Below are 15,519 nucleotides of genomic sequence, written 5' to 3' on the forward strand. Positions count from 1 at the left end.
TGCCAGATTGTTAGCCCCTTCTAGACAGAGAAGATCCATTATCTAAATTTTAAGTTGAATTTTCATGAACATTAAAAGGTTAATTGTTGGGGGCAGCTGGGTAGCTCAGTGGATTGAGAGCCAGGCCTAGAGACCGGAGGTCCTGGGTTCAAATCCGGCCTCAGACACTTCCCAGCTGTGTGACCCTGGGCAAGTCACTTGACCCCCATTGCCCACCCTTACCACTCTTCCACCTATAAGTCAATATACAGAAGTTAAGGGTTTAAAATTAAAAAAAAAAAAAGGTTAATTGTAATCATAATTATAATCAGCAATTGGTAGATGAGAATGAAAGAAAAAGATAGTTAGGAAACATAGTAGATAAGAGTGGCAGACCTGGAGTCAGGAAGATTCATCTTCCTAAGTTCAAATCTGCCCTCACACACTAGCTATCTGACCCTGGGCAAATTATTTAACCCTGCTTGTCTTGGTTTCCTCATCTGTCAAATGAGCTAGAGAAAAAAATGGCAAATCGCTGAGTAACTTTGCCAAGAAAACCCCAATTGGAGTCACAAAGAGTAGGATCCAACAGAAAAATGACCAAACAAAAAAAAAAAAGGTTAATTGTAATTACAAATTGTAATTACATCCATCCTAAGTTTTCCTTCTTTTGTATTCTTAGGAACCCTATTCTCTCACTAATCAATTCCCTTTCATCTTAGCCCCCTTCCAATTTTACTTTCATCTTCTAGAATTTATTAGGGCACTCCCCTTCCCCCCAACACATTGTCTGGCTATCTTTTAATTGTTCCCCCCATTAAATTGAAGAGCATTTCTTAAGTGCCTCTAAAGTGCTAGTCATTGTGCTAGATGGGTGTGTGTGGTGAGGAGGAGATATTAAAGTAAAAAATGAACTCTCCCTGCTCTCTGAGGGTTTACACTCTCAATCATCCTTAGGTCATTCATTGAGAGCCAATTGGAGAAATAGGGTCAGGATAGGGCCTGTTATCTGGATTCCCTACATGACCAATCTAGGCTGAGGCAGTCTTTGTGTTTGGTCCTGGTCACCTGAGCCCTGAAAAGCCCTGGTACCAGCAGGTAGATGAATCCAAAAACAACTTGACCCCTCCAAGAGGCTATTGGGAGTCATTTAGAGAAATAGAGTCTGTAATAGATGTTTTATCTGGATCCCATTACAAAATCATCGGCAAGTAAAACTGTGTGTATGATTTTTTCTGCACTGCATGTCAGATGCAGATAGAATGAGACATCTAAGGTAAAAATCTGAGGCTCCTCTTTTGACTCATTTTCAGATCCCCACCTTTTCTCAATATTCTTATTGGAAAGTTTTGAGTCCTTAGCAGACCAGCAGCTACTAAGTTCACCATTTTTCTCCTTGATAATTAAGAAGCCTGAACCCTAAAAAATATATTACTTAGATAAGACCTAGACAGACAATCTAGTCCAGACTTTATCTGACCAGGTCCAGATCTGTAAATCAGGAAGACAGGACTCAATTAGTAAACATCTCTATGAAATATGTTTCTGCTCCTAGAATTAACCCCCTACTAATTGGTGGTTGGAATTTGGCCCTTGTCCTTGTACCTATATCTCTACTTTTTAGACTTTAATGGGTTGTATATGATTTGTAACCCCTTCACAGCTGTGACTCTTTCTTTGTGTTCTTTGTTTGAAACCAGTGTAAAATAAACTCCAAAGCCCACAGAGGTTAGATCAGCATGGGCTAACCACTAGTATGGCTATTCTCAGTTTCTGTCTTTTCAATCCGACACCACTAAACGCCACTCAGGACCCCCACAATATATAGAGCTGATCTCTATAGTCATTGAGGTTCACAACCCTGAAGTCACTTTCCATTGTTTCCATTCCTCATTCCCAAAATCCAATCAGTTGCCAAGTCTTGTCATCAATTGCCATCCCCATCTTTTTATTGCTTCCTATAGCCACTGTCCTAGTTTAAACCCTCATCACTCCTCCCTTAGACTATCAGAATAGCTTCTTTATTGGTCTCCCCATCTCCATTCTCCCCTCTTGTCTTCCACATAGCTGCCAAAGTGATATTGCAAAAGCACAGGGCTGACTGACCACGTACTGCATATTATTGTTGTTCAGTCAGACTTTTTGTGACCTCTTCTGGAGATACTTTAGAGGTTTGCAGGTCATTTTACAGATGAGGAAACTGAGGCAAACAGGATGGAATGATTTGCCCAGATTCACAGCTAGTATCTAAGGCCAGATTTAAATTCAAGCACTTTAATAAGACATCTTGCTACCAGTACTTCATATCACCCCCTTGCTTAAGAAGCTCCAGTTGCTCCCTGTTGTCTCTAGGATTAAACACAAACTTCTGTTTGGCATTGAGAGCCTTTCACAATGCAACAAATTGTCTTTCCATACTCATTACACACTACTACCCTTTCAGACTCTGTGGTCCTACCAAATGAACTGCTTGCTAGCGCCTCACCCATAACAATTCATTTTACATCTCAGCCTGTCCATAATTGTCTCCTCATGTCTTTTAGAATCCCTAACCTGCTTTAAGGATCAATTCAAGCACCACTTCCTACTTGAGGGGCTTTTCTGATAGCTCCTCTATTAACCATTTGCCCGCCATTTTGTTTTTACCTTGTTTTGTATTTCGTATCAGTTTATATGCCTATGTGCTTTCCCCCTAAATAGAATGTAAGGTCTTTGAGGTCGGGGACTATTTAATATTTGTTTTTGTATCTTCAGCACTTACTATGGTGTTTAGCACAAAGTAGGTCCTTTTTAAAACAAGGCTTACTTTTTTTTTTTAAACCCTTACCTTTTGTCTTGGAGGCAATACTGTGTACTGGCTCCAAGGCAGAAGAGTGGTAAGGGCTAGGCAATGGGGGTTAAGTGACTTGCCCAGGGTCACACAGCTAGGAAGTGTCTGAGGCCAGATTTGAACCCAGGATCTCCCATCTCCAGGTCTGGCTCTCAATCCACTGAGTCACCTAGCTGCCCCCCCAAGGCTTACTTTTTAAAGTACCAGGTGCTTAGATTTTCCAAAGTAGTTTGATTAACATGTATTAGGGACTAGAGTAAGATCTTCTATGAAAATGATGTCATCAAACTTAATTAGGAAATCACTTTCCTTCCTCCACCTCATTACAGATACCCTAATTAGGTTGTTTCAATCTTTTCATTGCTTTTTTTTTAATCCTTACTTTCCATCTTAAAATCAATACTGTGTATTGGTTCCAGATCAGAAAAGCTGTAAGGGCTTGACAAATGGAGTTAAAAGATTTGCTTAGGGTCACGAAGCTAGGAAGTATCTGAGGTCAAATTTGAACCCAGGACCTAATATCTTTCTGGCTCTCAATCCACTAAGCCACCTGGCTGCCCCTCTTTCATTGCTTTTTAAAGTACTCACTGTGCAGCAAATACTTGAAAACACTGAGTGATCAAGAGGAGAGAAGGAATTAACTACCTTCTATATTCTAGGTACTAAGCACTTTATCAATATAATTTCATTTGATTCTTAGCACAGCTCTGGGCAGTAGGTGCTACCATTACCCTCATTTTATAGGGAAGAAACTGAGGTTGACAGTTAAAGTGGTTAAATGGAAGTCCCATGGTCACAGAGCCAAGAAATGTCTGGTTTTGAACCTAGATCTTTCTGACTTTGGTCTGGGCCTTCTATCCACTGTGCTACCTAGATGGCTCCAAAGGTACAGATCGATCACAATTCTTAATTTCAAATCACTTAAGAAAACACAGAAGAAAAACAATTGCTTGAATACTTGGGAGGATTGGGGATGTAGACTCGAAACTACCACACCAATGCAACTACCAACAATTTGGAAATAGGTCTTGATCGATGACATGTTAAAACCAGTGGAAATGTGCATCAGTTATGGGGAGAGGTGTTTGGGGGGTGAAGGGGAAAGTAAGAGCATGAATCATGTAACCATGGAAAATTTTTCTAAAAATAAAAAAATTAATTAATTAATAAAAATAAATTTCAGATCACTTAAATTCGTTTTGGAAACCCAGAGATAACCAAGCAGGAGAAAAACACACTTAGGATGCTCGTTCAGCAGACACTGATTTCCCAAGTCAACTTTGGGAAATGGGTCCCTGTTGTTCTCTGGGATAGTTAGAAATGGTCTTTTTTGGTAAAACAATTCTAATTTGCAGAACTGAAAGAGGTGATCCCAAAGTGGGATTGGGGTGGGCATCTCTAACCAAGAGGATCAAGTATCCTGGCTATCTTCCTGTTACTTTTATTACACGTGTCTCAAACATCTCACCCAAGAGGGATTAGACCTTGTACAAGTACCTTGTAATAAATAAGGACAACAAGAAGTTCCTTGGTGATTTTCTTTTTTAGAAAAGTTAGAAAATGAGAGCACTAAGTACCTTGCTTTTCCAAAGTGGATTGATTGACATGTGCCATTATGGCCCAGAGTGAGGTCTTCTTTTGAGAAAACCTGATGTGACAAATTTGATTAGGAAATTGTTTTCCTCCCTCCACCGCATTATAGACACCCTAATTAGATTGTTCCAGTCTTTTCCCCTTCATTGTCTTAAAATATCAACCTGTTCCAGTCTTTGGAATAGATTTTCTTTTGTGCTGGCCTGAGCTGTGATTGTAATACTTAAGGAGCAGACCAGGAAGGAAAGTAAATGTCAAACAACCCTGTGCCATCAACTTCTCTATAATTACCCGTGAAAAGATCCATTTTTAAAAAAAAAAATGTGGTTTTTGTTGATTTATTTCTACAACAGTAATGGGGAAGGGGGAGAGAAGAACCTTTTCCTCACTCCATATTTAACACTCCATTGTGCCAATAAAGCAAAAAGATCTGCTCCAGTGACCATACTCCCAAAGTACACCCCTCCCTCTGTACCCAAGATCCATTTTCTCTCTGTTGTTCTCCAAGTCACTGTGACTTGGTATATAACTCAGTCTGAAATTTGTGATTGCTTTAAGGAATGGAATGTTCTCCCCTTTGCTTTCCGATGGTTTGGAAAGCCTTTCAAATCACAGGCTATGAGCTGGTCTCCTGTTTGCTAGTCAGGTCCAGGATTTCAAAGAACAGGGACATGCCCCATTCACCTTAAGATAATGATAGGATTTATGGATGCCATAGAATTGGCCCCTGGAACACGGTAAGGAATACAAGAAGATGAAGGTGACACTATTCCAGATCCCAATTTTGATGGGGCTTTGGGAAATGAAGTTGCCTATGAAAATGCTGCCAGGAAATCAGTTCTAAAGAGATACATGCTGGGTGACTCATGGCTATTAGGGGCTAAGTGGTTTTAGCCTGAGGCAGTGGATAGAGCCCAAGCCCTGGAGTCAGGAAGATCTGAGTTTAAATCAGAATTCAGACTTTAGCTGTGTGACCCTGAGTAAGTCACTTAACCCTGTTTGCCTCTGTTTCCTCATCTGTCAAATGATCTGGAGAAGGAAATGGCAAACCACTTTGCCAAGAAAACCCAAAACAGGGTCATGAAGAGTCAGACTTGACTGAAAATGATTGAATAACAACAACAAAAGATAAATACACTAAATGAGAGTAAGCCAATTAGGAGGTCAGACAAGGCTGACCACTGGGGTGGGGAGAACTCCTCTAGGGTCAGGGATTATATTTATAGATTCTTTATCTACTCTGGCTTCCAGGATGCACTTCACCTCCTCTCTAGTCTAGTTCAGCCATCCTGCATTACCAAGGAACCAAGATTATGTATGTCAGCAAGTAAAAAGTAGTACCAGGGAATATAACACAGCTCCTCCTGTGTCTTAAGAGCGTCTCGTATACAGAATTTCCTTTTTATGTGAGATGGGCAAGATATTTTATAAACAAGGAGACTCAGGCAGAGAGAGTTTAAGCAATTTTCCCAAGATTGCACCACTAAAATGTGGTATTACTAGCAACACTGTGGTTATTCAGTTGGAGAAAAATAAGACCCTATTTTGTAGATTAAAGCTCTCTTAGTACTTTAAAGCTGAACTCTTTTTTTTTTTTTTTTTAAACACTTGCCTTCTGTCTTAGAATCCATACTGAGATTCAGTTCCAAGGCAGGAGAGCAGTAAAGGCTAGGCAATGAGGATTAGGTGACTTGTCTAGGGTCACACAGCTAGGAAGTATCTAAGGCCACATTTGAACTCAGGTCCTCCTGACTCCAGGTCTATCTCTATATTCATTGAGCCACCTAGCTGCTCATAAAATAGGATATTTATTTCTTTTTTATTTTGTTTTTTACCAATTACATGTAATAAATTTCCACACAAGTTTTCCCAAGTTATATGATTTAACTTATCTCCCTCCCTCTCTTTCCTCCCCCTTCCCATTGCTGGCAGTCAATTCAATGTAGGTTATACATGTATTATCATACAAAACATATAAAATGGGATATATTTAAAGCATTTTGCAAACCTTTAAAAAAAAAGTGCTTTTTATAAATGCTACCTAAAAATAAAGAAGAGAAAGAAGACATGCACACCGTCTGAAATGCTACTGTATTTTCAGGCAATTTAGTTGGTAGAAAACATATGGGATGAAGGAACGGGCCTGCCTTCCAAATTCCACATTTCCTTTTCAAGTATGGGAATATAGCTGGCAGCTAGGCGGCTCAGTGGATTGAGAGCCAGGCCCAGAGAGGGAGGTCCTGGGTTCAAATGTGACCTCAGATACTTCCTAGCTGTGTGATCCTGGACAAGTCACTTAACTCCCATTGCCTAGCCCTGACAGCCTTAGAACCAATACCCAATATTGATTCTAAGAGAGAAGGTAAGAGTTTTAAAAAAACCCTCAAGTATGGGAGTATCAAAACAAACATCCAGTCTGGTAGCTCACCCTGTCTTACCTACTAAACATAGCATGCCAAAGAGTATATTAATGCAAGTTCTGTGGGCCTGGAATCATAGGAACAGTCAAGAGGAAAATCCTGATAAAAATGATAGCATTGAGGACTCAAAGTTTCAAATCTCATTTGGAGAGAATTTACTTACCACTTACTGTGGTGCAGGTTCTTAGAAATTTGGACACTACAATTTGTCCTCTGTCTACTTACTTAATTACTGAAATATTATGAAACTTACATGAAATTATATTAGGAAATATATCCAATAGCTCCTGTTTCTTTTAGTAATGGCTATTTTAAAATAATATTTCCAACAATAGCATGGTATATGGAAGGGTTAGAAGCACAAGGCTTTCTCCCTTGGAAAAATGCAGAATTTGTTGTTCTGTTGTTCAGGTATATCAGGTATATTTGGGACTTCATTATAGGGTTTTCTTGACAAAGATACTTGAGTGGTTTGCAAATTCATTCTACAGTGGATTAAAGGAAACAGAAATTAAGTGACTTGCCTAGGGTCACACAGTATCTGAAATTGGATCTGAATTCAGGTCTTTCTGATTCCAGATTTAATACTCTATCTTCTAAGCCTCTTTGCTGCCTATGTAAAGAGTTTTATAAATATAAAACATATACATAAACATATATATGTGTATATATATATACATATAAATGTTTTAGGCAAAGTGAAGTGAGCAGAAAAAAACGAGAACACTGTATACAGTAACAGAAATATTTTATGATGATCAATTGTGAAAGACTCAAGTATTATCAGCAAAACAGGGTTCCAAGATAACCTCAAGAGATCATGATGAAAAATACTATCCACTGCCATAGAGGGAAATGTCAAGTCGGATTGCAGATCAAAGCACGCCGTCTTCCACTTTATTGTCTTCATGAGTTTTTTATTGTATGTGCGATACATCTTCCATCATAACATGAGCAATATGGAAACATGTATTTTATGAAAGCACTGGAATAACCTATATCAAACCATTTACTGCCTGGGGGTAGGGAAGGGAAGGAGGAAGGAAATACAAATCTGAAAATGCCAGAAAATAATTATCAAAAATTTTTTCTACATGTAACTGAAAAAGAAAATTGTTTCAACATGTAATTGAAAAAAAATTAAAAATTAAAAACAAAAAGTTATAAAGTTTTAAAAGAGGTTGCTTTAATTCATATCCTTTTATTATTGGCTACTAACTTAAGTTTTTAAAAGCCCTAAAAATTCTTTATGGAAGATGTAAAATTCTTTCATTGCAGAAATCATGAATGATGATTGGCTTGAATTAAAACATTAGCAACATAAACTCCAGATGGAACAATACCCCTAGTAAAATAGCATTGTGGTTATTGCTTCCTAACTTGAAGTCAGTTACATAGTGGACCTTAATAAATGCCTGTTGGCTGGTCTTATTGACTTCCCTCACTGTAGGTTTTCCTCATCTGAAAAATGAAGGGGTTGGAATGGATGGCCTCTGGGGCTTCTCTTGGTTCTAGATCAGTGATCCTAAATTTAACCTTTCTCATTTCTACCTGGTTGCTGTGCTGTACAGATTTCTCAAGTGTTCACTTTATATTTACACTCATCATGACTTCCTCTCTGGAGCTAAATCTTGATTGACAACTCTTACCATTAGTGTCATGAATGTCTTTTTGTTATCGTTCAGTCTTTTCAGTCATGTTCAACCCTTCTTGGCCCTATTTGGGGTTTTCTTGGCAAAAATCCTGGAGTGATTTGCCATTTCCTTCTCTAGCTCATTTGACAGATGAGGAAACTGAGGCAAACAGGGTAAAGTTGACTTTCCCAGGGTCAAATGACTAGCAAGTGTCTGAGGCAGATTTGAACTCAGGAAGAGTCAGCAGAACCAGTACACTAATGACTGCGCCACCTGGCTGCCCATTCATTGCCATCTTAGATGTCACAGAACCTCAGCATGCCCCAGACAGTACTAGGTCTCACTAGGTCACCCTCTCAGCTGCTGGATGGATGACCTTAACCTGGGAGCGACTCAGTGTTCTCCGGGTGAAGGCAGTTTACACTGGGCACATGATTCACTTTCTCATGCAATGACTTCACTTCTATTATCCCAAAGGAATGCAGCGGGCGTACTGACATTTGTACCCTGGCAGAGGGGAAAAGAATTTGTTGCTGGGCCATTATTTCTCAGCTGTGCCCTGATTGGATGCTTAGGACTAATTAGGGAACCTGAAGGACCAACTGAGTCTTTTTTGAAGTCCAGACTAATACAAGTGCATACTGCCTTGGGAGAACAAATTGGTTTTTAAACTAGTTGTTCATGTTGAACTTCCATAAGTAAAAGTTAACTAGGTGGCAGTCATCTGACTTTCCTAGAAAAGATTAAGATGTTTTCTAAGGGAAGCCTAAATATTTGTGGCTATCTGGTACAAAAGGGAAAAAATAAGGGAAAAAAATCATGGCACATTTTGTGTGTGTGTGTGTGTGTGTGTGTACATGCCTACTCCAGAGGTTATTAATCTAGTTCAAACTCCTTTTATTTATTTGTTTGTTTGTTTTTAAACCCTTAACTTCTGTGTATTGGCTCCTAGGCGGAAGAGTGGTAAGAGTGGGCAATGGGGGTCAAGTGACTTGCCCAGGGTCACACAGCTGGGAAGTGTCTGAGGTTGGATTTGAACCTAGGACCTCCCGTCTTTAGATCTGACTCTCACTCCACTGAGCTACCCAGCTGCCCTCAAACTCCTTTTTAAAAAAAACCACTGAGCTTGAGGAGGTCAGGTAAATATGTACACATACACAAATAATTCCAACTGCCTTGGATAAATAATGATGGAAATGAAAGATAGAGATTTGAAGAACTGAGTGAATACTGCTTTGGTTCACACAAGTTCCCTATTAAACAACTTTCATTTTACCTACTCTTGGGGGAAGACCTCAGAAAGGCACTGTGTTGCTCAGTCACCTTTCTAAAGAATTTAACAGGAGGAAAGACAACTTTAGGGTTGCCCCCAAATGAAACAAAAAAGGGATCATGCAGGGAAATATAAGGGCCTGAAGAATAGAAGAAAAGGGCCATCTCTTACTAACCATTACCTGCTCCCAACTGGAAATTCGCTCCTCTTCTAGTCCCTGACAGTGGGACTGCATATGAAAGAAGAGTTTCAAAGCTTCTGGCTGAAGTCCTAATAATTGAAGCTGAGTAAGAGTGGGCCATGTGCATTTTGAGAACAGTGAATGCATTGTTCATTACAATACAAGTTCCACTTGTCAGTCACACAAATATTTAATACGATGAAAAGGCAGATCTGATCTGTAACAGGGAGAGAAAAATAGCTCTTTTGGTTTCTCCCACTCTGATTTGAGTAGACTGGAACTTACTATTCTCATATTCTCGTATGAAGTCATACAGTTCTGCTAACTCCAATTCAGTCATGAAAGGGGAGTGAGTAAATTCCTGCCAGAGGAATCACTCCAGTCCTTGAAGGAGAGGGGAAAGGCATCACAAAAAGCAGCCGAACTATTTCCTGTTTATAACTTTTGGTCCTGAATGGACACTCCTCCTGATTTATCTCTAATACCTCCTGGATCTCATGAAAGGCTGAGTTATTCTCTGTGACCTAAAAAAGACTCAGAAGTGATAAAAGTAGAAGTTGGTAGTAATTGCGCTTTGATACAGTGATGTTAAACAATGCTAAAAGGTTGGATGCCATTTTTTAGAAGTCAAAGAAGGTAGGTTAGCTAAAAGGTATCATTCAAATTTAAGGACAAAAAAACTAGGGAAAGAAGGAATAAGTTTAGATTCAGATCTTTGCAAAAAGCCTTCCCTCCAGGTCCTTGCCATGTATATATTCTGGGTTTAAAAAAAAAAATCTTGTACAGATCTCAAAACTCAATAGGGTCTGCTCAGGGGATACCTAAACCTACAAACTAATAAAAAGCTTAAGAAAGCTACATATCATTGACACTAAGGTATGCTTTTCCTTCCCATCACTTCTTGTTACTAGCTTTAACATATGGAGTTACCGTAGATTACTGGAAGAGTAATATTCCTTGACTTACTCTGAGCATCTCGAAACAATTCTCAGCAAGTCAATTTCCTTAAATTTATAGATTAAGCAATGTTGTTTGGACAATTAATCCCGAGTAGGTCAGGAGGCGCTCCTGCCATTCATCACAATAGCTAACAAAAAACATGTATTTTGTAACCAATTGATTCCATAGCACAGTGAATATGATTTTATTTTATTTTATTTATTTTTTAAACCCTTACCTTCCATCTTGGAGTCAATACAATGCATTGGCTCCAAGGCAGAAGAGTGGTAAGGGCTAGGCAATGGGGGTCAAGTGACTTGCCCAGGGTCACACAGCTGGGAAGTGTCTGAGACCAGATTTGAACCTAGGACCTCCCCTCTCTAGGCCTGGCTCTCAATCCACTGAGCTACCCAGCTGCCCCCAGTGAATATGGTTTTAAAAAATGGATGTTTTCCTTTCTGGCCAGCTGCTAATCTCTTGACAATAAGCTCTAAGAAACTGTTGAGCAGTATTCAGTGTAATATGCATTAATTGTTGTTTAGTCCATTTTTTCATTCTTATCTTACTCTTTGTGACCCCATTTGGGGTTTTCTCATTAAAGATGCTAGAGTGGTTTGCCATTTCTTTTTCCAGTTCATTTTACAGATGAGGAAACTGAGGCCAACAGGGTTAAGTAACTTACCAAGGGTCACATGGCTAGTAAGTGTCTAGGGCCAAACCTGAACTCTGGAAGATGAGTCTTCCTGATTCTAGGCCTGGCGCTCAATCCACCGGACCACCCAGCTGTTCCAAGCATTTTATTAAGTACCCACTACCTTCCAGGCACTGTGTTAGGTCTTAGGCATTTGAAGACTAAGACAGAAATAGCCCCTGTGCTCAGGGCTGATATTCCTCTAACACACTGGAACTAGAACTTTATCAAAAAGGAAAAAAAAATGTTCATGGCGGGGGGGGGGGGGGGGGCAAAGTTTTAATTCACCAGTATTATGATAATTATGTAAAACAGTTGGAGTTTTTCAGAATTCAATTTTACAACAGAATTCACTAAGTTTCTAGAATTAATAGGAAAGCAAACATATTTTAAGGGGAATTGGGACTTAAAGTAATTTCTCTTATGCTCAGACAGGAGAGTCAGACTCCCAGAATCCAATTTAATTCAGTTCATCTAATATTGTTTGAGAACATACTATATTCAAGGCACTATCCTAGGTACTACAGAAGCATCCCCCAGGATCATACTTTCTTGTTAGTCAAATAAAGGTCACTGCTTCCATGCCTTTGCCCAAGCAGAAAACCCCTCTGTTTCATGCAGATAAAGAGCTTCCTGCAGCTGTGGAAATCTCTTCCTGGCAGGTATGAAAAGAATATCTCACCCATGCATTCTGTAACAGCTTCATCTGAAAAGTAGTTATCTCACCCTTGCCATAGAATGCATCTTTTTTCTCACAATGCCCTTTTGAAAAAAGTACACAATAATCTTAGGCTTTATTAGAATTGTTTTGATGTGTGGGGAGCAGAATGGTAAATCCTGACATTGTGTAAATCCTCATGAATGCATCCTCTACGCCCTAAGTCTCCTTCCTTCAGTCCCAGATTATCCATAGTACAGTTAATCTATTTCTGGATAATCAGTAGTTAATTGTGGCTGAGAAACTCATTCATGCTCAAACCACACAAGTAGGCTCAAATATTTATTACACGTCATTGTAGAGATCTAACACAAGGATATTTTTCCTGAGCAGTATTATTTCACATCTATAGTGGCTGCAAAAAAAGGACACAAAAACAAAATCATAACTTTTGGAATTTACTTTCCCCAACCTTTAGTATTTTCTTTAATAAAAAAAGGGGGGGTAGGGTGGGGGAAGTGACCCAAATGCTTTCTCATATTAATATTGCAGAATCATAAAATTTCAGAATTGGAAGGGACCCAAGAGGCCATTTAGTTCAATCCAACTATAATATATTGTGGTTTATAGTCCAGATGAGATGGTAGAGGTCGTTTGCAGCTTGTGTTTAAGATCTTACAAACCGATTTCATGTCTTAACACAGTGTTTATTAGAATGGTATTCAAAAAGGAGGACATATTTCTAGTGGAAATTTCTCTATTAAAGATGATTCTAAATCAATTTTGGACATTTGTCTTTCAAAGAAAATGAGCAGACCAAGTCTTTTCTACTTTTATCTCACCAAACTTTCATAATAGAATGAATCTCCAATTTCTACAGGTGTATTCGATTTCAGATAGGAGACACATAAGTATAAGGTCACTGTGGTGTGGTGAAAAGAAAGGAATCTTGTTCACTGCATCCATTTGAAACAGATAAAATTTCACTTTTAACACACTTTGGATTCTGTTAACTATATTTAACTGAGGAGGTCAGGTATTTTCATGTACTAACTAGCCTCAGAGCAAGGAAAATTCTACATTAGAAGAGAAAAAAACAAACTCAGTGGCATTGAAACTACCTGATTCAATGGGCGCGCAAGACCACTGTAAGACATTAATTGGTATATGAAGCCTGAAGGCAAAACAAGAAAGAAGAAAAATAAAGTCTTTTCCTAAAAGTTAAGGCTTTTAAATGGCAGTAACCTATAAGTTTTTTTTTTAAATTAGACTACACCATGCACTCAAATTTTCATTTATTACATAGTGCTATTTGTCAAGACTGAAGAGTCCAGGGTCTATGATTTTTTCATTCAAATTCAGTCTTAGAAAGGTAAAAGTCCTTGGTTGTAAACAGCTCAGGTGAGAACTCTTAAAATGATAGCTCTTTGTTCTGTCACTCTTATTTATTTATTCTGGAGACAAAAACCTGAACCACAGGGCCTACAGTTAGCCTTAATTTTTTCTCTCTGGTATCTTAAAACGAACCCTTTAGCCATCACAGTTTGTCTCTCACTAATCGATATGTGATGGCTTAGACCTTGTTCTTGGACAACATAAGGCTTTTGAAGACCTAGATCAGGCTGGAATTGCCTGAATAGGTAACCAAGAAAGACTTGGTTATATGTGGCCCAGTTCGTAAATCAGTAAAATCTGTATGCCAAATTGTAATTTCTATGTTTATTTGCTATTTAGAACGCCGCCAGGACACTATATACTCTGGAAATAAGAATGAACAGATGGATTGCTGTATTTTAAGTGGCCTTAAAAAATAAACCTTTAATTCTATTCTCTCTAACTCACGCTAAAGAATACTTTCTGTGAGGATGTGGTTTCATAAACTGTCCTTTTCTAAGCTTTTGAAATCAGGCGCAGATCCAGAATGAGAAATGCTACATGAGGGGTTTTGGTCCTACACACTCCAGTCTCACACACGGAAAGAAGCAGTTATAGATAGGAATGCTCCATTCTTGTGTGTCGTGATACACTTTCATTGGGCACAGTCTCTTTTATACAAATTATCTACCTCTTTTTTTCCCCATTAGGAAATAATGTAACATTCAATAATGCTAGAAAAGAAAGTAGAGAAGCAGAGGGAAAATACATTTGAGAACAGAAAGGAGTGAAGATAGTTTTCAGCTGAAATGTAAAAACAGGATCCTGTGAAATCTCAGGCAAAAGGGCTCTGAGTAGCCAAACGTTGGCAAGTGGTAGTGCTCTGCCTGCCTCATTGTGGTGAAAAGAGAAGCCAGGGAGGCTAGGGTTTCGAGAAGGTATTCTATGCATTGGCTTGTCTTTAATAGATCTACTACTACCTACTGGAACTCTGTAACATTTGCTCATTCATGGCTCTTAATAGGAATTTTTCCTTTGTGTGGCTAAATAACATTGGGATTGAAGGATAAAAGAGGTTTTCATTCATTATGCTCTAAGCCAGGAGGATATAATTCCTCAGTTCAGGCTAGGAAGCAGTTGGAACAAATATTTTATTAGTATTAGTTCATAGCCTAAGAGGTTCTTAGATTTAAAATCTGGAGGAACTTTGAAAGACCATCTAATTCAAACTCTTATTTCACAGTGATGAAGTGGGGCCCAGAGAGATTAAATGGATTACCACAGAAAGTAGCAGAGCCAGGATCTGAACTCAGGTCTTCTGGGTTTATGCTCCAAATCCATTACTCTTTCTTTTCATGGGAACAAGTTTGTCTATTTGTTTCTTTTTTTTTTTTCCTTTCAACTCTTACTTTCCATCCTAGAATCAATACTGTGTATTGGTTCCAAGGCAGAAGAGTGGTAAGGGCTAGGCAATGGGGGTTAAGTGGTCACAGAGCTAGGAAGTGTCTGAGGTCAGATTTGAACCCAGGACCTCCCATCTCTAGGCCTGACTCTCCATCCACTGAGTCATCTAGCTGCCCCTATAAACAAGTTTCTTTCATAGGCAGCTGTGGGAAATGACCCCAAGAACTCATCCAGCTCATTAGATTACAAGTTCAGTCTTGAATCACTGCATGGTACACAGAAGAGAGAATGTGCTGGATGAGTTCAAATTCATTTTCCAATCAAGATGATCATGGATAAGCTTTACTTTGTCTATGGGGAAAAATTAAGGTGTGACCGTAGATGAGATGGAGACTTTAGACTCAGGTAAAGAGTTTTTTCATGGTGACCAGAGGAAAAACCTTGAAGAGAGTTGATAAAAATCAAGAGATAAGACATGATTGTAAGACTGATTTTTAAGTGTCTGTGTACAGAAGAAGAATACCAGAGGATACTTCTCAAACA

Source organism: Gracilinanus agilis, chromosome 1 (assembly GCF_016433145.1).
Source record: "Gracilinanus agilis isolate LMUSP501 chromosome 1, AgileGrace, whole genome shotgun sequence".
Taxonomy (NCBI): domain Eukaryota; kingdom Metazoa; phylum Chordata; class Mammalia; order Didelphimorphia; family Didelphidae; genus Gracilinanus; species Gracilinanus agilis.